This window comes from Euprymna scolopes, chromosome 9 (assembly GCF_053919585.1).
Source record: "Euprymna scolopes isolate OS-2025 chromosome 9, ASM5391958v1, whole genome shotgun sequence".
Classification (NCBI taxonomy): domain Eukaryota; kingdom Metazoa; phylum Mollusca; class Cephalopoda; order Sepiida; family Sepiolidae; genus Euprymna; species Euprymna scolopes.
Window position 1 is genome coordinate 33,402,076 of NC_136490.1, and position 23,562 is coordinate 33,425,637.

Genomic DNA, 23,562 nt, shown 5'->3' on the forward strand with positions numbered 1-23,562 from the left:
TTCGTGAACACTTCTTCTGGACTAGGTAATGGATAGTGAAAATCTTCTAAGGACCCATTGAGTCTGGTCGCGAAGTCAGCGCAAACGCGAATTTCCCCGGACCTTTCTTTACGTAAACTTCCGGAGCAGCCCACTCACTATATTTAATTTTAGCCAGTATACCGATGCTTTCTAATCTGTCTAGTTCCTAGTTTATTTTGTTCAGGGAAGCGAACGGAACTATATGTTTCTTTTTAAACACTGGTTGTGTGCCAGGTTTCAACTTAAAATCTGCGGCCATTTTTGTATATCTCCCCAGGCCAGGAGTAAATACGTTTCTGAATTCTTTTTAAAACAAGTTATAAGTTTCTCCGTTTCTGCTGGGCGGGTATCTATTTTCTTGCAGAATGTGGATATAGGAAGATCCCAGAGACGAAACTCCTCCATGCTGTCAGAACCGAACAGGTTCTCACTATCTTTTAGCACATACAATCTTAGTTTTTGTCCCCCCCCCCGTAAAGTGACGTTTGTAATTAATTCATCTTCAAAATGAATTTTTGTACCATTTACGGCCCTCGCTGTCTTGTTAGTTTTTAACATAGTCGCCTTTCGTAATATTTTCCACGTTTTGAGATTTAATATTGAAAGATCCGATCCACTGTCTAATTGGAATTTAATAGCCTTGCCGAAAATGTTAATCGTTACATATTTGCGTAGATTTTCATCTATGACGTCCTTAGTTCTGGTTTGACGCACACGGCTTATATTCTGAGTTTTCCTACAGTGCGAACTTTTATGACCGATCTTATTGCATAAATGGCATCTTTTTGTTTAAAATGGGCAATCCCTTACCCAATGTATTCCACCACATCTGAAACAAGCGCTCGGTGCTTTTAGTTTGTTTTTTTTTTAGTTTCGGTAGTTAGTGTCTGTGTGCCATTTCGATGTTTTTTTTCTTAGTTACTTTTTTTTTATATTCGTGGTGCCTGCTTCGATATTTCTTGCATCTTATTTTTATAATTTCTACTTTTTGACAATCCTCAGTCAACTTTTGAAGTGTTAAATTCAGTTCATTTTCTAATTTTGTAAGGATTCTGCGCCTGATTTCTCGCATCTTTTCCCGAGGTTAACCTTTGCGCAAACACACGACATTTAAAATTATCTGCTGTTAGTTCAGACAACTTAAAGTCATCACAGTGTTTGTTCACTACAGCTGCGTAGGTGGCAAAATCGTTGTTATCGTCTTTTACCACATTCAAACATCTCCAACGCTTATGGAAAAGAGACGTTTTCGGTGAGAAAAGTTCTATTAACAAATTTACTGTCTCATTGAATGATAAATCTGCTGTTTTCCAAGGCAAGATGTAATCCACGAATTTATCATGCTCAGCCGTTTCCAATTTTTGTAGTAGAAGTCTGGTTTTCTTTTGATCAGACCAGTCGTTGCAGTCAATATTTTTTTAAAAATTTCATAACGCCGAAAATACGCTGCGAATGATTTTTCCTCTTCCTCGTATTTAAAATTGTCTATCGCGATCCATATTGTATTCTGAGAAAATGCTGAATTGCTTTCCGCGTTCGCATTATTCTTAACAATTTCTATAAGTAATTCCTCTGTTTGTATTTGACATTCCGCTAACTGTTTTTGAAATTCTTTTTGCTGTTCCTCGAATCGTATTTGACTTCAGTCCAGTGTTTTTCGGATTGTGACTGACGCTTTGCGGCATCGATATCCAACTTGGTCAAATGTTCCAACGCTATTTCAATTCGTCCATTTTGCTTTGTCATCATTAGCAATTTCAAAACGTTCGCTGAATTTTACAAAACCGTTTTATTCTTTATTATTTCTTCCTCCAGACAATAAAACGAACAGAAAAAATATAAATATATAAAAAGTTCATTGTCTAAAGAAAAGAGCAAAAGTATCAAGTGTATATTTTTCTTCAGAGAGAAAAAAAAATAACGCCCGATTTTAGCAGCGAAAATCACAAGTGACGAATTCTTTTTCCAAAAGTATAAAAATTTACTTTTTTAAGTAGCGACGAACCTTTTTCTTTTTGCAAAAGTACAGCGCTATCTTTGAAAGTCGTGACGAACTTTTTTCTTTTCAACTCTTTTTTTTTTCCCATAATGATCTGCGTTTTTTTTTTTGTTTTTTTTTTAGTTACCGTGAACCTTTCAGTTGCAAGTGTTATGTTAGACACTTCCTTAGGCTTGATAACATTTAAGTCCGACGTCGTTAGTATTTTTAGAATAATATTTCAACGCGGTGCTTCTAAAGTAACTCCTGTTTCTGTAACATATTGCAGACATTTCCTTGCTTCCGTTAAAAAGTTGTTAACGTCAATTTTAACTTTGGGTGGTTTTGCCCACCCATTCTTTTGTTCGCCACTTTTGTCCTCTTCCGACGGCACATTGCTGGCGGACGCCATGGCCGACGGGTTAGAGAGGGAAAAAAAATAAAAAAATAAAAAAAGTAAGGTAAAAGTCCCGTTCAAAAATAACAGCAGGAAGATAACAGCAATAACAACTTTAACAAATAAAACAAATTTAACACGGCAATAACAATAATAATAACAATATGTAAAACAATCGCAGGAAAAATAACAAACCAACGTGACGATAAAGACTCCGGTAACTAGGGTCGTTCTGGTGTTAATATTTATTTGCATAAATATACACAAAATGTGGCACAAGGCCAAAAATAGGGGGGGGGGTTAATGTGGACCTATCTAACATAAAGTTAACTTAACTAGACTCTTTCACCAGAATACCAGAATCACTCTATGGGAATCCTAATTATAACCCGAAAAATGATATATACATGATGGGGGGGGGCTAAAAATTTTATATACATAAGGAATGAAATATTTACAATGAAAAAAATAGTAGTTAGTAAAAGAGCCCCCCACTACTAATTGTGGCAGATAGAAAGCTTTGTCAGTCGAAAAGACGCAGGTCCACACGAAAACTGACTTTATTGAATAAACTCCACAAAGACGACCTGCATCACTGACAAAGCAGTCCATCTGTCACCTAATTGGGGTCGGGAATGGGGGTTATCGAACCTAAGGTGGGAAAAAAAAAAAGGGGGAGGGGGAAGGGCAAACTAAAAGAGGGACTGGGACGATGAACACATACATACTCTAGCTAAGTTAAAATAAATCAAACAATAAAGCCTAACTAACCCATACTAAACTAATCAGTCCGATACTGATGTCTTGTTAGTTCAGGATACCCAAAATCCTTTTTGACCTAAATCAAATCAGAAACGAATTCAAGGCCAGCTCCAGTCACTCTACACAGTCGCGAAGCTTTCACCCACCTTTCGTTGAAATTCACAGGAGTGAGTTTCACCTTCTCCAGCTTAATTCGCATTTTCAACCGATGCTTGAACATGAGAACAAGCTGGGGAGCAGTGAAGGTCTCATCTCCGTAAACCTCCTTCTGTCGTGTCGACCAAATCACGCCTCTCATAACAGCTAGCAAACACAGAAAAACATAACGTTCCTCTTTCTTCATACTCGGCGCCCAATTGCAGCACGGGGAAACCGCATCCAGCACAAAAAAACGTCCGTTCAGTATGCGAACCGTGAATCTCTCAACTAACTCACATAACGGTCGAACGATAGCGCAGCGGAAGAAAGCATGGCTTAGGTCTTCCTCCCATTCTCCACATCGGACACAACTAGGTGTCATTGTAAAACCCGCTATGAAAAGTTTTTTGTGAACCCAGAGGGCATCTCGGATTACCAGCCAGGTGAGCGATGCCTCGTAGTTATCAAAACAGCTCATCCCGGGCGCCCAAGGCCATATCGAGCGACGCTCTTCATTCGTGAAACCGAACTCCTCAATCTTTTCGTCTCGGACAGATCCCCTCACTAAAACCCTATATAGCGTCTTGCGAGACAACAGCCGGGTGTCAGAGAGGCTTTCATTCACCCGTTGAAGGAACCTCAACGCCCGTCGACACTCGCGATAGAAATGGCATTCGTTTCGGGGCCTCTTGCGTGCCTCCCCCTCAGCCGAATGCACACTCTCCAAAGCCGGAAAGGCTTTCTTAGTGTCTTCCATCCAGAAGACACCGTTCCCTAAGTCAGGTGTACACATTCGGTCCAGGTATATCAGCCTTAGAGTGTGTCTACGTATTTTGATATTAGGCATACCCAGACCGCCTTCAGACGGATGCAGGCAACAGATCTCCCGAGCAACCATGGCTTGCTTTTCGCGCCATAAGAACGCAAAAAGAGCACGCACTAGTTCAAGTAGTGAGGACTCCGGGAGTGGAAGCACTGATAGACGGTATAGGATCAGGGGGTAGATATGAGTATTGCATACCTCCGCCCGACCCTTTAAAGTTAGATTTCTCAAAGACCACAAATGAGCTGTGGTCTTGACCGCTTTCAACACTTCCGACCAATTTTTCTCCAGCTGGAGGTCGGGGCCAAACCAGACGCCGAGTAGCTTGCAGGGCCCATCAGTCTAGCCAAAGGGCCCCTGAAGGGGCGTTCCCCTCCAGGCACCAACACGTAAGCCAATAGACTTAACGTGGTTGATTATGGCCCCTGTTACCTGTGCATACCGTCTTGTTTCCATATCGATGACTCTAATGTCGGCATTGCTCGTTACAAGCACAGTCACGTCGTCGGCATAGGTGGTATACTTTACTGGGGTAGAACCACCTGGCAAAGTAATCCCGCGAAGGACCGGATTCACCCTAAGCTGGCGCAAAAAGGGCTCAAGCGCGATGACATACAGCATGGGTGATAACGGACAACCTTGACGGATGGATCTTGTTAACCTGAAGGGCTTCGATCTCACCCCATTCACTTCCACCATAGCACCGGGGTTAGCATACAAGAGGCGAATCCATGAGCGAAACTGGGGTCCAAACCTAGCCGAGCAAAGAACAGCCCCTAGGTTACAATGGTCCACCCTATCGAATGCTTTGGACTGATCTAAATTGATCAGCGCGGCTTCTGTGTCGACTTTCTCTATGATCAAGCGTATCGCGTGCAAATTATCTTGAATCGTCCGGCCCTTAACAGAACACGTCTGTTCGGGACTTATGAGACGATGTAAAACAACCTACAGACGATTTGCTAAGATCTTTGCCAAAATCTTTAACTCTGTGTTTAACATCGTTAAGGGCCGGAAATTGCTAATCCCATCCCCTCCATTTTTATCTTTGCGAAGCAATTTAATGATCCCCCTGGTAAAGTACTGAGGTATAGACCCGTTCCTAAACCAGGAGTTGAAGAGTGGCCAGCAAAGGAATAAAAATGGGCGACAGCCTCAAGTACACCTCGTAAGGCAGACCATCAATCCCAGGGGTCCTGTCTAGCCCGACTTGTTTCAGAGCCTCAAGGACTTCTTCCTCTTTTATGCTACCTTCACACATAGCTGCTTTGGTCGCTTCAAGGCGAGAAAAGTCAGCTAAATACGTGTCAAACTGTTCAATCTCCAGACCGGGCTCCATGGTAAAAAGCTCCTGCAAATGAGCTCGAAAACCCTCCAGGATTCCATCATTTGATGTTACGGTTCGTCCGGCCGGCAATGTGACACTGACGATGTGTCGATCAGTTGCACGTCGACGCTCTTCCGCACGCATTGACGCGCCCATGTTTGTTGCCTCGTTCGGCACTCTTTTTAACCTAGCCCTAACTACTAGACCCTGGTCCTTCCTGTTATCCAGGGAGTCCAGTTCAGCCTTAATTAAAGTATAACTATCACTATCCCCCTCGTCCACCGCCCTTTTTAATCTATCATCTAGTGCCGCTTTCACTGCTCTAGAACTAAGATTGAGTCGATGACTAAAATCAGCAGCGAAGGACCTAATCACTTGTTTAAGTTTTCCCCACCACTTATTCCCGATAATGGCTCCCGTCAATTCCCTCTGTATTGTTAGTAAAAGCTGTTCCCGGAAGCCTTTCACGTCGAACAACGACGTGTTGAACTTCCAGTAACTAGCCATCCTAGGTTTAACGCTATCTAAGTTTACCCGAACCCGGACTAACCTATGGTCCGAATAAACTATGTTATGAAAACTTGGACAGTCTAAAAGCCCTAAGTCGACTCTCCTAACTAAGAACCGATCGATGTAACTCGAAAGTTGCACCGGATCGGAGCCGCGTCTACCTGTCCAAGTCCAAACTACATCCCCGGGCTTTTCGTTTCGAAATTTATCGACAAGATCAAACTTGTCAATAAAGTCTCGAAACGCCTTAGCATCCCGGTTCTGGTTAGTAGCCCTTGAAGTATTACCCCCGCGATCTAAATCGGGATCCAGGACCGCGTTCCAGTCTCCCGCTAAAACTATCCGCCGAGACGAATTCATGAAGGGCTCGATCCCCCAGAAAAAGGAAACCCTCTCGCCATGGCTATTGGGAGCATAAACCCCAATAAATCGAAATGCCACATCCTTTACGGTAACATCCAGCACGTGCACTCTTCCCTCTGGATCAGCATAGACTGGGTCACACGAAGCATCAAGAGTGCGTCTAACTAGCCAGGAAACACCCCTCGAGTGGGAATCAAAATGTGCTGAATAGAGCTGAAAGTCCCTAAGCAGCACACCCTGATAATCACTGGGAATGAAGTGAGTTTCCTGTACACAGCATATATCCACCCCGAGGCGTTGAAGGTCGCGTGCAACTCGAAGTTTACGAGAGGCGTCCCTCAACCCTCGGACATTCAAAGTAGCTAACCTTAAAGCCATTGTGATCTATCTAGAGTTGGGTATCCTTAACAAACATGGACGGTGCCAAGACACCGACAGCTGTCCCCAATGATCCTGAGGTCATCTCATTAGTGATGGCCCCATCAGGGGACAGACCACCGATGTCTAAAGGAAATGTTAACTTAATCGCTCTATAAAGTGAAGGGTGGATTTTTATGGGGACCCGTCCAACACATAGTTTCTCCATTTTAAGTATGTCGGAGTCGCTAAAAAAGGCTGCTGGAGGAATGATATTAAAAGCAGAGTTTGCTTCCTCCAGCATAGTCCACACTCCTTTGGCCTCTTAACGACTTCTGACCACAGTTAAAAGTCTTTTGGCATTAGGAAAATTTTCTGGGTTTGTAATGTCCAGTTTGCTTATCTGCTTCACCGCATAGAGGTTTCGGTAGTCTTTTCTACCGTGATTTTTTGATATATTCTCTATATTAGCCGTGATCTTACACACGTCTTTGCCCTGAAAAAAAGGGGGTCTTTTCTTTTTTTGGTCTTTTTCAACGGAGGGACTTCTTTGTCTTTTCTTTTCAGAAATAGAAGGGCGAGGTGATGGAGGAGGGGGCATGTCAATTTTCATAGGGGAAGCGGGGGGGGGAGTTTTGGGGTGTATTGTTTGGGGAGCAGAATGGAGACGGTTTAGGGGACGGTTTAGGGGTCTTTTTGGATAGGGAGCCAAGGGTTGTCAACTTTGGGTCTCTTTTTGGTACGTTTGCGGGAGAGAGGGGTGGCGCTTTACGGGGTGATCTTTTCTCTTTTGGAGGAGGGGCAGGCTTTTCGGGGAAGAGAGATTCGGGGAAATCTAATATTTTTTCTTTTTCTTTTTCTTTTTTCTTCTCGCTTTGCTTGCGCTTTTCATCAAGTGAGTCCTTTATTTTTAGCAGGGCCTTAAACTTATTGCCCCCCGGGTCTTTACTGGTCCTTATGTCTAATATCTGCTCTTTGGTCAATTTATCCGCGTACGTTTTACGAGGCGATCTAGAAAACGGTACCAGTGTCCATTCTCTCTTTTTAGGCGATTCCATCTCGGAGTTGAATTTTTTCTCAAATTCTTCTGTTGTGATTTCTTTAATCACTTCAATTTTTTCTCTTGTATTTGGCGTTCTAGCCTCAGGTTCGAGGTGCCCAACAATCACCTCTTTAGGGTTTGTTGTGTTTGTCACATTGGTTTTGTTCTTTTTCGGACAGGTGTAGGTTAAGTGACCTACTTCACTACAAATCCAGCAGGTCGGCCTCCTCCCTGTGACCACAATGGGGAGTTTTTCAGCTCCCGCTTCCAGGAAGTAGGGTATTTCGAGGAAAGCTTCTTTGTTTAATAGGATGTCGAAGGACCAGACTCCGTTGTACTGGTCCACCTCTATACCAGTAATATCACCGAATTTCAGGAGGTAGGCAGCTAGATATTCACCTGGGACCGCCCCTGGAACTTCGAAAATGGAAACAGTTGTTCTCCTCCGTCCTAGGTACTCCATTCTTAAAATGTAGTCTTGTGTAATGATTTCCTTTTTGGTTAGTGCGACGCATTCTTCTTCTGTTTTAAACAGGGCGGCCCAGGTATTGTAGCCTCTGCATTTCGTTACACGATCCGCACGCATTCCTGCCGTTGCCACTAATTTGGTCACCGTTTCCTTAGTTGACCTGATCAATTTTTTGGTCTTGCGATCTACCACAAAAAGTGAGATCGTTTTCTTGGCAAATTCCTGTAGCCGTGGTGCTTCTAAAGTAACTCCTGTTTCTGTAACATGTTGCAGACATTTCCTTGCTTCCGTTAAAAAGTTGTTAACGTCAATTTTAACTTTGGGTGGTTTTGCCCACCCATTCTTTTGTTCGCCACTTTTGTCCTCTTCCGACGGCACATTGCTGGCGGACGCCATGGCCGACGGGTTAGAGAGGGGAAAAAAAAAATAAAATAAGGTAAAAGTCCCGTTCAAAAATAACAGCAGGAAGATAACAGCAATAACAACTTTAACAAATAAAACAAATTTAACACGGCAATAACAATAATAATAACAATATGTAAAACAATCGCAGGAAAAATAACAAACCAACGTGACGATCGGTCGTTCTGGAGTTTAATCCACACCTGAGATCAAAAGGTCTATGCTTTATATAATGGATAGAACAGTCCATTTGGAGGGTGATTCCCCCGCAACAGTATTTAACTTCGTTATTTAACTCTTTCTTATCAGGCTTCTTTATCAGGCTCGTGATCGTCTAGTTAATGTCTATTTTAACAGTGTTCTCGTCTAGTCTCCGCATGTGTGTGTGTGTGTGTGTGTGTGTGTGTGAGAGAGAGAGAGAGAGAGAGAGAGAGAGAGAGAGAGAGAGAGAGAAAACATATAATATGAATATATATGACGACATACCTGTCTTCTGCGTTTTCTCCTGAAGAATTCACCGATCATTTTGAGGGAGCTGGTTCTGTTCCAATCAAAGATGCATGTAGAAAAGGAATCCAAGACGAATGGTTGTTTTATATATTTTTTCATTTACTACCCAGGCATTTCGTCACGGCAGGCTGGAGTTAATGGCGATCTTTGGTTTATGGTTCCATTTGGAACCTGTCGACCCCTATATATATATATATATATATATATATATATATATATATATATATATATATATATATATATATATATATAAGTGGATAGTCTTTCTTAATAAGAAAGTATTTCTTCGAAACTCTGCGGATTAAGGACTATCCACTTATCTTGTGTTTCCTTTTTTAAAATTAAATATGTTTTTAACTCTTTTTCAAGATGTCTTTTAACATGTTTTATTAATCATTTGTTCATATTATAAGCTCTATTTCCTTTTCGGTTTTATTGAGCTTTTACATCTGGCTGAGTTTATTTTACTTGTAAATATTAACTCTTTAATATTCATAATATATTTTAAGTTTACCATTTTGATTACTTTGGTAAACTTATTGTAATTTATATATATATATATATATATATATATATATATATATATATATATATATATATATATATATAGAGAGAGAGAGAGAGAGAGAGAGAGAGAGAGAGAAAGCTGAATTACTTTAGACTTATATCCAGTCGTGAAGTAAATAAAGGGTTACGTTCGAAATTCCGTCCAAATTTCCGAATCTGACAGAAACATTCCCGAGCTCGACAAGATACACCCGAAGAAGATATTGTATACCAAGGATATTTCTAACAAGTAAAATCTTGAGTTGAAAATGAGTTGATGAATAACGCGTACAGTCATATACTGACAAGTTGAAATGCAAAATGTTCATTTCAACTGACCGACATGTTTTTACTTCTTTCTGCGCATGCTCACGGAAAATTAATTTCTTCAGCATGTTAATATTTAAATTTATTATGTTTCTCTCCATAACAACGTCAGTAAAGAACGCGGCTGGAAGGCTAAATGTCTTGGTTTTGATTCTAACTGATTGCACTATGTTATTTTATTTTTCAACTTTTGCCATCATGTCTTTGTATTAATAAATGCGAATATATGCATGATTTTTAATATATTTAAACGTATTTTACAGCAAGTTGAATCGAAATATTTAATTACAGGCTTGGAAAATAAAATTTTTCTTTTTTATTTCTTACAGCCTTTTAAGACGATAAATATTTTTTGACAATAATTTTTTTTGCCAGAAATCCCTCGTAAACGAAGACAAAATTCAATGAAAAAATTAATACTTTTCTTAAGTAAATCTTCCACGACAGGGGACAAATTCTAAGTACAGTTTTGATAGAAAAGCTTACTTGGCCTAATGTCAGGTTCCTGCGTTTCTTTCTTCTTTCTTCCAATAATACGTAAGTATTGCTCGAGATTCTGAAATTGGAAATATTTATAGTCTAGCCTAACTTTAATAAGGTTATTTTCTTTAAATAAAATTATTATTCCTGTTCTCTTTAGATAATTTTCTTTTCTCTAAATAGCTTTTCCTATACTTTAAATGATTTCTCTCTGTGTCTATAAATAATTTCTCCTTTTCTTTTTTGCAAAGAAATAAGACGAAGACATCCCTATATATCTTTTCTTTTTTATTCATTCATCGATTAAATAAACAAATATTAATTTCAAACCAAACTTCTAAAGTTTTCGAATGCGTGTGTTGTTTTTTTAGAAAATTTTCCTTACATATTTACTGAATTCAAATATTTTAAAGAAAATTATGACAACACAAAATAGAGATCTATTCTAATACAAAATAGAAATTTTCGTAACTAATAAAATATAAATAATCATTAAATTTTGAGAAAACAAATATTAATTCCAATGACACTTTTTAAATACTTAGTCTCTCTGACTAAAATACAAATTTTTCGGTATTTTTTTTACATTAATTACAACTCATCGTTCATATTGTAGAGGTTTTCGGGTATGCTGACAACGAATATCACTGTTAAATTTGGGGCTGATAAGTAGTTTACCAGATATGAACACATGTGTTATCCAATGTAAAAGCTGATGTAATCCCTGGCAGCTATTTTTTCATGATAGAGAAATTAGTAATGCGTATGCGTAACAGCTTTCAGAATACCCCCTCAACTTTCTCATGTTAAAAACGGCTTTCAAAATAAACACACCCAACCTTCCCATATTAAGAACAGCTTTCGGAATACACTCCATTTTTTCCATGGGGGATGAAAAATATTAGGTTTGTCTTCTGCTCCAATTACACACATGCACATTACTAACTATATGATTGTAAAAACAAAATGGCTGCCCGGGATTACATAAGCTAGATATCATATGATTTATCAGTCCCAAATTTAACTGTGATATTTGTTGTCAGCATACCCGAAAACCTATAAAAGTTGACATTTATAATCCAAAAACCGCCACGAGATGGAAATCAACTAATGAAAAGGTTGACACAAAAGCAATATTTAAACATAAACAGAAGTTATTATGCTATTATTTTTTAAACGAAATTCGATAAAATTTTAATTTGCTCCAAAACAATAAATTTTAGAAATTTTATGTTCATCTACCCTGCGGCGGTGTAAGTGCCAAGCAGCAGTTGCCAAGTCATTACAATATTGTAAGTATAATCCTATTCTTTTTACATCATATTCTGAAATCCTACACCAGAACTTTATATTATTAATATTTAATTATGATATTACTCTAAGTTACCCTTAGAATGGTAAAAAAAGAGAGATAGGTCTAACAAAACGTTATATCTATCAAACAAAATGCTGCTGTCCTTGGGAGGCGAACGTTTGATTCGGTCCCGAATTCTTTCTTTCCATTTAAAATGTGATATGAAAATACGGCACTTCTACAATACTGTGTGGTAACTACTTTTTTGTTTTCAGTTTGGAAAATAATATCATGAGGGCACATTTATTTGATGATCAATCCGCAGCACTTTTCTCAAATTACCTTCTTTTCATTAGCACTGGTTTGATAACATTGAATGGAGACTTTCAATTACGCAAATTACCATGTGGACAGACGGTAAATTCAATTGGTGACCTGATGACTAAGGTTTTCCCAGATATTGCTAAAAATTTCTGCAATGCTGGATAGCTTCATGAAAGATCAATCTTCACCCTTAGAAATGATAAATATATGATATAATCAATTATAATCTTTTGCATGAGTTATTAAGCCATTGATTGTGTTATTGATGAAGATCAGGCAGTAGAATTGCCTGTAGAATTTACTACAACCGCCTGGAATGCCACATCATAACCTGATATTGAAGAAGGAGCCCCAGTTATATTATTAAGAAATCTTGATCCCCCTAAACTGTAATGACATACAGTTAGCAATAAAATCTTTGAAAACTAATGTTCTGAAAGTCATTATAATAACTGGAAATTTTAAAGGTGAAACTGTGTTAATTCGTCGGATTCCTCTTATTCATTCTGACATGCCATTTACAATTCCCAATAAAAATTAGTTTTGCCATGTCTATAAATAAAGCTCAAGGACAAAGCCTTAAAGTTGTTGGACTTAATCTTCAGACACCTTGCTTTTCTCATGGCTGGTTGCATGTTTGTTGCTCACGTATTGGAAGTCCTGAAAAGCTCTACATTTACATATTTGTTAGAGGTCACACACAAAATGCTGTTTATGTAGAGACTCTTCAAAATGAATGCTGCAGGTGCATTTACCAGTGTTCAGATATGCATTGCTTGAAACTTTCAGATGCAAGGTTCATTGTTTACTTGCGGTTTTAACGATGTAAGATTCCGTTGTACGGAAGACCAAATCGGCCAAAATGTCTATGATGTTTTTATTGGCGCTTTTCTTCGTATTTTTAATAACATTTTTTTGCACCATTTACAAGTTCTTTTTACAAATAATTTTTTTAATACTGTAATAGTAAAATAAAGATACATTTATTAATTATACGGAAAAAGTATCTCGTAATGTTTTCACACGAGATTTTTTTCCTGTTGATTTCTCTTTTTTTTTTTAATATTAAAATTGATTTAAAGTGATTTTCAAGCCTTTAACATGACGGAGTTTATAATGAAAACCAAATTACCGTTAAAATTAAAATAATCTTTATTAGAAATTTGTAACAAAATAACAAAATTATAAAACTATTAGATTAAAATTGAGAACTTTTAATTAAACAACGTGAACATTTTATAATGAGTGTTTTCATGAAATGTATTTTTAATAATAAAAAAAGTGAACTTTTTTTACTTAAACTTCATAAAAAAAAACATATCCAATATAGAATTTTACTAAAATAATTTTACTATTACAGTATTAAAAAAATATTTGTAAAAAAAAAAAACTTGTAAATGGTGCAAAAAAATGTTATTAAAAAATACGAAGAAAAGCGCCAATAAAAACATCGTAGACGTATATTATCATTTAAACAGTATATCAATTTAAATATTTAAATTCAGTAAATAAATTTAAATATTTAAATTATGGCCGATTTGGTCTTCCGTACAACGGAATCTTACATCGTTTACAATCTCAAGTAAACAAGGAACCTTGCATCTGAAAGATAACCAATTATTTCCTTAATAGAATAGATTACTAATGTTATCTTTATATATATTATACATTAAATAGTTAAATCAAAAGGAGATTAAACAATTTTCAGATATACACTATGATATAAAATAATAATTGCAATTCTTACATATTTTAAAAGAAGTACCATACTTTGGGGTAATTGCATCAAGTCTGGGGTAATTGCGCCAACTAGCTGAAAATGCTCTTTTGGCAACCATGCATATAAAGAGCACTTTTTTTAGTTGGTGCAATTACCCCCAGATTTGGTGCAATTACTGCAAAGTACGGTACTAAAAGATATAAGATTAAACTAGAAAAGAGGATTAAGGCTACTGGCAAGACTTCTATAAAATAAAACGCACCTTGTGTAAAAAGAAGCCATTATGTATTAATGATTCGTTTAATCAAGAAGGACAGAATATTCAAATATATCAAATACAACCTGGCAATGCCAGGTACTTTAGCTAGTATATATATATATATATATATATATATATATATATATATATATATATATAAATACCCGTTCACATACACCTTTCACGACAAAGATAGAATCCAGAATTAGATAGAATCGAGCAATTGCATCGACAACGGACAACGCCAGACCCAAAGTGGGCTTCGATGTACTGCATCTCATCAGTGACGTGCTCTGACATAGGCGCGAACCCAGGTCGTCGCACTCATGAAGTGTGCAATACTGACGACCTAACCATATGGGCCACGGCGCAATCTATTGACCATGCCTCGATTTTTTAAATTCTTATATATTCTTTTTTAAATTACCATATATATATATATATATATATATATATATATATATATATATATATATATATATATGTATATATATATATATATATATGTATATATATATATATATATATATATATATATATATATATATATATATATATATATATATATATATATATATATATTATATATATATATATATATATATATATATATATATATATATAAAAATTCATCTGTCATCCCATTTTTAAAAGTTGAAATCGCCCAATCATCGAAGACAAGCTTCAAGTAAGCACAGTCAGATGATCCACAGTTTAATAATTACTAGCCTCGGTGCCCGGCGTTGCCCGGGTGTTTAGGGGTGTGTGTTGAGCAAAAAAAAAGTAGTAGTAGGCAGACAGGCTCGAACCCGTACGGTGAAGGAAGCAAAGATCGTGAAAAAAAACTGACATCTTTGCTGTTGCACCCATCGCCAAACTGGAAGTGACATAGGTTTAAATTAAGGCTAGTAAATCGAAAAGAGAGAATAATTTTCGAAAATATCGGCGAAAAAAGCGACCCCTCCCTGTAGAATAGTGCCCAGCTGAGAGTGAAGGAAGTAATGTTTTTTGCCAATTTATCAATATTTGTCGTTCGAAGGGTTGAGCTTCAAAATGATACCGATCTCATGAAAATCCGTCGCTTCTATCAAAAGTTTTAGACATACATACATACATACATACATACATACATACATACATACATACATTTAAACAGACAGGTGAGATTTATATTATATATGACAAGAGGACATTAATTACCAGGGTGTTTTTTCCTAAGACCTTCCATGTTAAAGTTATAAAATATACAGTCTTTACAGTTACACATATTATGATATTTTAACAATGCAAGGTAATAAGGTGAAACTGGAAAATATAGATTGAATGAGGTATGTTGTTTTCATTTTTTTTTTTTTTTTTTGCATGATATGACAAAAAAAAACTAATTATAAAAAAGTCAGCTTTATTATGTTAATCTGGTTCTACTTGTCTGTATGAAAATTATATTTTGTAAACTTATATTAACATGGTTTGCTCAATCGACTTCACAAAAATGTTTGCTTTATATTCTACTAGCTGTAACTATCTTGCGTTGCCCGGGATCGATTGCCATTTCAGTGTAAAATTTTGTTGGATGCACATTTTTTTTTTAAAGTTATACAAGAAAATGACTGAAAATTTAGTTAGCGGAATTATTTCAATCATTTTGACAATAAAATTTTAAGGGAGATAAATCTTTGCCGCTTAAAATATTTGTTACTTCCCATTTGCATAATCTGAATCATCAGCTATCATTCTTGAATTAATGTTTGAAATAGTCGCCATAGTAAAAATATTATTAGGCGGAATAATTAGTAACAAGCCTAAGCAAAAGACATTTTGGTATTGTAAATAAGATGATGGGAGGAATAAGAAAATGACTAGGCAAAAGCAATAGCGATGCCTACATTCCAAAATTAGACTTTCACACACACACACACACACACACACACACACACACACACACACACACACACACACACACATCTTTTTCCTGTGTTGTGGCATGTTTATGCCGTAGATGAAATCATGGTTAGCATTCTCCATAGGCTTCGATTCATTGCTTGATGGTACTGTTTGCATTCTTTGAAACTCTGTGGAATAAGGATTATTTTTGCTTGAGGTATTCCGTTGAAAAAAAAATTTTACATGTAAATATCACCCAACAACTAGCAAAATCTCACCCCTACACAGTAGAGATTCCTAGATGACAGAAAGCCTTCTAGTCTATTAGTTCCTCCCCTCGGACTGCTACACTTTGGAATTCGCTTCCAGGTTCCTGCTTTCCTGACCATACTGGCATGCAGAAGATCATGTCTATTGTAAACAGACATCTTGCTGCTCAACTCCCTAAATCGTATCCCTGCAAATTATGTCCCAGATAGTAGCCTGTACATCAAAGTGGCACTGTGCTTTGTTTGGGGTGAAAATGCAAATATATATATATATATATATATATAATGTTAAAAGGAATAGAGACCGATACTTATAAATCTATTTACCAAAGAAAGAATCAACCAATTTTAGTGGTAGATATGAGAACCTTGCCCACAGGAAATATGGATAGACTATTGCAGAAACAGAAAATATAAATTTAATTCTTTGATGGATGAGTTCCATCAGTACAGGAATGACCATAAATTATGCAGTGAAAGGAATAAACAAGATATGAACATAAAGTCACAGAATACATAAGTAAAAGAACAAAAGGTTAATAAAGTAATATTTGGAATATGTTTTATAGTCTCATAGACTTTTGAGAATAATAGTAATCTGCAGTAAGTGTAAAGATTTCAAGGTGAAAACATTGGCCTTCTGCTTCTTTACCTATAAAAGACAGCAATGTCAAAAATACAGGCGTCAATATCAACTTCATACCAACTTCTTCCTATTCTATGTATCAATTCATGATTTTGAAATCATTCACTGTTTTTCTCATTTAAAACATTATCATCGTAAAAATAAACTATCTTTTTAGTAAAATAGTGTTCCTTCTTGAAAAAGTCTGGGTGGTTGTTTTGTTTACGGCATATCAACTCTTTTTTGGGTAATTCATTGTCGAATCCAGTAATTTTAGCAAAAGTTTTTATGCTTCGAATAATTTTCAATTATTTATTTAGGGAGTTTGGTTTTGTTGTTTTGTTTCATGGCATATCAACCTTTTTGGCGTTATTTACTACTAAATCCAGTGATTTGGAAAAAAAAAAAAAAAAAAAGAAGGCTTTAAGCTTCATTTATTTTATATCTTAAAATATTTATTCACTGTGTTTGGTTTGTAGAGGAAAATTGTTGTTTTCTTACATTGCAGAACATGATTGAGTTTTGTAAAGAGGTAAGAAAAAACAGTAACATCAATGTTTGATGCATTTAATCAGAAAGCTAATATAAAAGAAAGTTGGTTTATAGGAGGTAGAACAATGCAGGGATTTAATGGATGGACACAAACTGAAAGAAGATACAATGGTGGAACAAACAAGCTCTGCAATTTTACTTTTATTGATTCAATACATATATATACACATATACACACACACTATATATATATATATATATATATATATATATATATATATATATATATATATATATATATATATATATAATCTGATTATACATATATATATTTTTTTATATTTTACATGCAGAATGGTTAGGTGGCACATCCATGTTGCAATATTTCAGGAAGTACTTCCCTTAGTCAGGCATCTGTTTCGATTTTCAGGAAGCTGATATCTTCAGACAGCCTGATCTGGTAGGACCAATAAAAATAAACTTGTTTTTCATTTCATGTGTTAATACGCCTGACTACATATTATCATTCTTTGGCCTTTTAGTTAGGAGCAAGGTGTAGTATCTATTATTGATACTAGATGTCCTCATTTTCAGAACCTAAACTTTTTGTATATCAAACTAACCTTGTTTCTAAAATTGTTCTTGTTAGGAGGCAATAGTGGTTGGCTAGTGATCACCTCATCGTTGACTTCATATGGTCAGGCTAAAAATATGTTGCAGTGTCATGTTACTGCTCCTTTGGTTGCATTAAAATGAAACTATCACGAATACACCTACTGTAAGAGACTGATATATGATCGACGCGTCACGACTACGCATGCTAAAAATAGCAACGACTTTTCAACAAAAACAATAAAAAACGTCATTTTTCGCAACTAAATAAAACAACTGGCTTTTATTTTGAACTGATATTAATGCATATACAAGCAATAAATATCCTAGACATTTTTGCTTGTAAGAAATCTGACCTGAAATTAATTATAGTTATTTGTTTTAACAAGCCAATTTTTATAATGTGAACACCTTTCCATGACGCTAGCGACTTCCCAGCAAATCTTTAGTTTGGCTTGGAAGCTAGAAAACTCACAATCCCACCATGGCATTGTCAAGTCAGCAAGCCTGGTAGCTGTGGTAACCAAGGGCCACAGCAGTAGTACTTAAAAAACTCTTTTTTAGAGTTATCTATTAAACTATTAATGCGATTCAAGCCGTCCTTTTAATGGCGACTGTCAAACTACCAGAATACAATACACACTTCACTCTCTATTGCTGCCTACTTCTTGAGACCCACCTTACAGCCTGCCAGTCCAGTTCCTGCAACTTTCAGTAAGTCCTGCTCACTCTAGCAACTCCAGTAGCTTCAGCTCATTTCTACAGTTTCTAGCGACTTTAGAGGCCTCCAGATCACTCCTGCAATCTCCAGTGCTTCCAGCCACTAGCTCCAGCAGTCCTTAACATAAGGCCTCCAGCTTCAGTGCCCATAGATGACCAGCTATTAGTTTTCAGTACCCACTGACGTTTAGCTACCTGTACCCACTGACGTTCAGCTACCTGTACCTCCCATGCCCGTTGATATCCAGTTATCCGTCCCAGTGACCACTGAAGTCTAGCTATCAGTGCCCGGCAACATCCAGTACTCTACTGATCTCCAGCTACCAGTCTCCAACATCAGATTCCGTTTACACGACTTAGCCTAATCTGAGACACATTATCCTATCTCAGGGATGCACGAATTTCAACCCTGCGAGACGCCTGTTCTCGCTCCATACGATTTATCGTTTCCTCTTAGTAAATAAAACATATCTTTCGTTTTTAACTGATAATTGGTGTTTTTCATCTCTTTGCTATTGCCCTTACATCTTTTCCTTGGGTCTACTTTCTTTGTACGGTCGATTGGCAACTTCATCTATTGACGATCCATAACAATAGTATAGATTTTGAAATTGTATACCTATTAACAGTTACGTTTCTTTTTTCATGAGATTTTCCTGTAGTGTGTCATACGTTAAAAATAAGTGTTTCGTGCTAAAAAAAAAAAAAAAAAAAAAAATTTAAATTGACTTTATAAATAGCAACAAAAGAATTATTAAAAAATCTTTTACAAAGGTAAGTCTGACGTTTGATGCCCTACGGTTTATGGGACAAAAATATAAACACGTTTATTCATCCGTGAAGATTGACGTAATTTTCTACTTAGACACAGTGTGTCAAAACCACAACAAATCTTGTTCTCAAAGTCTCACCTATTTCATTTATTCGTGATGTTTTGATAATTATTATGTGGCGTGTACGCATTCAGCAGCAATCAGTATGAATCAACGAATTATATTTTGACAAGCAGGATTTCATTTTCCTGGCACTGGTACTCACAAAACAAACCACGTGGAGGTTATTTCACTCTCAGAGGTGGCTATGACTCGAACTGTGGATGTAAAGTATAGTCCTGTGCAGTTCTAGGAGATCCACCTTTCCTTTGAAAAGGGATTAGTCTATTGCCAATCGCCCAAGGTGTTTCTGCAGACGGGGCTGCCGAGGCAATTTTTTGCGGCCAGTATACTCTTCCCATAGAGCACTAGCTTTTCAGATCCTACTTTCTTGGCCCTGCTCAAATATTTAATAAATGAATTAAGCAATATTTGCATATTAAATATTGGAAATATTAAGAATTTAAATGCTGATAGTTCATCGTTCTTCTTGGTTTTCAATCTTTTTCACAGTGATTATCATAGTGCTACATGAATTAGTAGGTTTACCTATAGACACAGGAGTAAGCACATTGTCTAGGTGGATATTGCTATCCAATATTACCTTGTTGGATATTGCCTTGTAGGATATTGCTGAGACGAATGTTGCCTAGTTGAATATTGCCTAGCTCGATATTGCTAAGTCTGATGTTACCAAGTTGGATAGTGCCTAGTTAGATATTGATGCAATGGTAAGATAGTACATCCAGCAAATAACACTTGACACCAACTGTGAACCTGAAGATCTGAGGCAGCTGATGGAAGACAGGAAACTCTGGAAAGAAAGAGTCACATTGGTCCGAGCAAGAAGCCCATCATGATGATCATGATGAAGATATTGCAAGTCCAATGTTGTATAGTTGGATATTCCCTAGTTGTATATTACAGAATCCGATATTGCCTAGTCCTATATTTTTGAGTCAGACATTGCTTAGTTGGATATTTCTGAGTCCAATATTGCCTAGTTACACATTTCTGAGCCCAACATTATTTAATTGGATATTTCTGAATCAGATATTGCTTAGTTGGATATTTCTGAGTCAGATATATCTTAGTCAGATATTGCTTAATTATATATTACTGAGTCTGATATGTCTGAATTAGATATATCTGAGTCAGATATTGCTAAATTTGATATTTCTGTATCAGATATTGCTTAGTTAGATATTTCTGAGCCAGATATTGCTTAGTGCGATATTACTGAGTCCTATATTGCTTAGTTAGGTATTTCTGAATCTGATGTTGCTTAGTTGGATATTACTGAGTTGGATATAAGTGAGTCTGATATTGCTTAGTTGGATATTTCTGAGTACGATATCTTTTAGTTGGATATTACTGAGTCAGATATTGCTTAGTTGGATATTACTGAGTCTGATATGGCTTTGTTGGATTTTACTGAATCTGTTATTTCTTACATGGGTAATACTGAGTTGTATATTGCTTAGTTAGATATTACTGAATATGTTATTGTTTACTTGGATCTTACTAAGTCTTATATTACTTAGTTGGATATTTCTGTGCCCGATATTGCTTAGTTGGATATTACTGAGTCAAATATTGCTTGTTTTGATATTACTGAGTATGATACTGCTTAGTTGGATATTTCTGAGTCCAATATTGCTTAGTTGGGTTGAATATTGCTTATGTCTGAGTCTGATGTTCTATAGTTGGATTTTTCTGAGTTCGATATTGTTTAGTTGGATATTACTTAGTCAGATATTTCTTAGTTGGATATTACGGAGTTAGATATTGGTTTGTTGGATATTTCTGAGTCTGATATTTCTTAGTTGGATATTACTGGGTTAGATATTGGTTTGTTGGATATTTCTGAGTCTGATATCGCATAGTTACATATTACTGAGTCTGATATTTCTTAGTTGGATATTACTGAGTCTGATGTTGCTTAGTTGGATATTTATAAGAGCAATATTGCTTACTTGGATATTGCTTAGTTTGATGCTTTAAAACAGAAATGTGAATCGAAATTACTCTATAATTAATATCGTTATAATCAACATTATGCCAGGTTTCATTATATTTTATCAAGTTTCTCTCTTCATATTAGTTAATATATTTGGAGAATTTCTTTTTGAAATAAATGTTATACATACCAAAATTTTTGTGAATTGATTGTTATTGCCTATTATTACACTAAGATAATAATTATTATTACACTGAGTTAATCAACGTTTATTTCTGTTTATATATATATATATATATATATATATATATATATATATATATATATATATATATATATATATACTGGCAGGCCACCTGGTTGTTAAATATGCTTAAATATTATATATTTTTCTTCATGTAGACTTCGTATTTATTATTATAGAGCCAATTCTATATTGATTATTATATTGTACCCAATTTTTATTATAATAAAATCGTATTCCTATCTGCTTGTTTGTTTGTTCACAATTTGATTAATATATACAAAAAATACAATGTTTTACAAATGAATTTCCATACTGAATGTGTATTTGCGCATTAGTCACAGGTTTAGTTAATTTACTCCTGCCAAGATCAACTTTTTTTTTTAAATTTTGACCTCTTATAAGCTATTTTTACCGGCTAAAAACCAAATTGAAAATGTTCCACAGGTTTTAATACCCTATATATCAAGTTCCAAGTCTGTAGATCAAAATCTCAGAGAGGAGTTTGGTAGAGATGTTCTGCATGTACACAAACAAGGTCACTTTTTTATACACCGGAGGCAAAAAGAAGGTCCGCACTTGTAATTTTTTTAAAAAACTGCAAATTTAAGCTACATTTAATGTAACTGTTTAAACAAACTATATACCTCATTTGATTGGCCTTTTATTCTTCTATAATTTTACCTGTTCATATTTGACTTTTAATTGAAATATTCTAGTGTTCATGTCAATTTAAAAAAATAACTTCAAGTTGAGGAGGCAAAAAGAAAGTCCGCACAATGAAAAATTGTTATTTAAATGTAACTTTAGGACATTAATGCAACAGAAATACAACAGAAACACAATGAACCAGTTAATATTTGGTAACATAGCCCTTCTGCAATTTGACAGCCTGAAATCTTTTGGGAATTCTTTGAATTAGACTGCAGCAATACTCCAGGGAAAGGGCATCCCACTTTTCTTTAATCTTTGTCCAAAGTTCTTCCAAATTTGAAATTTTATCATTGTGTAGCTGTTGCTTGATGTAATGCCATATGTTTTCGATGGGATTGAGGTCTGGAGATTGTGCAGGCCAATTCAAACACGGAATATCATGCTCTTCCAGGAATCTCTTGACATTGTCAGCTGTGTGAATGGGAGGATTATCCTGCTTAAAGATTGGATTATCATCCAAATTCCGACCAAAGTAGGACAGAAAATGCTCAGTCAACATATTAATGTACTGCAAGTAAACTATAGGCCCTGGACCATTGGTACTAATAATGCCCCACATCAAAACTGAACCTCCACCACCTTGCAGCGTTGAAACTGAGCACATAGGATTAAATTCTTTGTCTTTCCTTCTACTTCCTGCCTACTATCACTCCCTAGCCTATTAAACTTGCTTTTGTTGCTAAAAAGCACTTTTGACCAATATAAAGAGTCATGATCTTCATTGCATCTGATGAAGTCCAGACGGCGCTTTCTGTTCTTTGCAGAAATCATTGGCTTGCGTCTTGCAACATATCCTCGCAAATTAAATTCCTTTAATCTGTTCTTCACAGTAGAAAGAGAGTATTTTTTAACAAGATTGCACTGTTGTTGGATTTGGGGGAGCCGTTTCAAATTTGTTTCTTAGGTTGCGGATCTTGATAGCATTGTATTCCCTGTTAGAAGTAACTCTAGTACGATGTCTTACTTTCATCACCCAGCATCATTTTGAAGTAAGCAAATTCACTGATCAGTTTTCTATTAGATTGCAACGTATATTCCCTACAAATATAGCAAAACACATTTGGATTGTTTAAACAACGTCGCCTAGGAGATTTTGCTCCAAAAATCTTGACCCCCCCCCC

The 23,562-nt window shown here is 36.1% G+C and overlaps 1 protein-coding gene across 4 annotated transcripts in view; it reads left to right on the top strand.

The window, feature by feature from the left end:
- The window catches only part of LOC145284486 (UTP--glucose-1-phosphate uridylyltransferase-like), a 302,604-nt gene that overhangs the window by 176,797 nt on the left and 102,245 nt on the right, over positions 1-23,562 (top strand). The window lies entirely within an intron of this gene.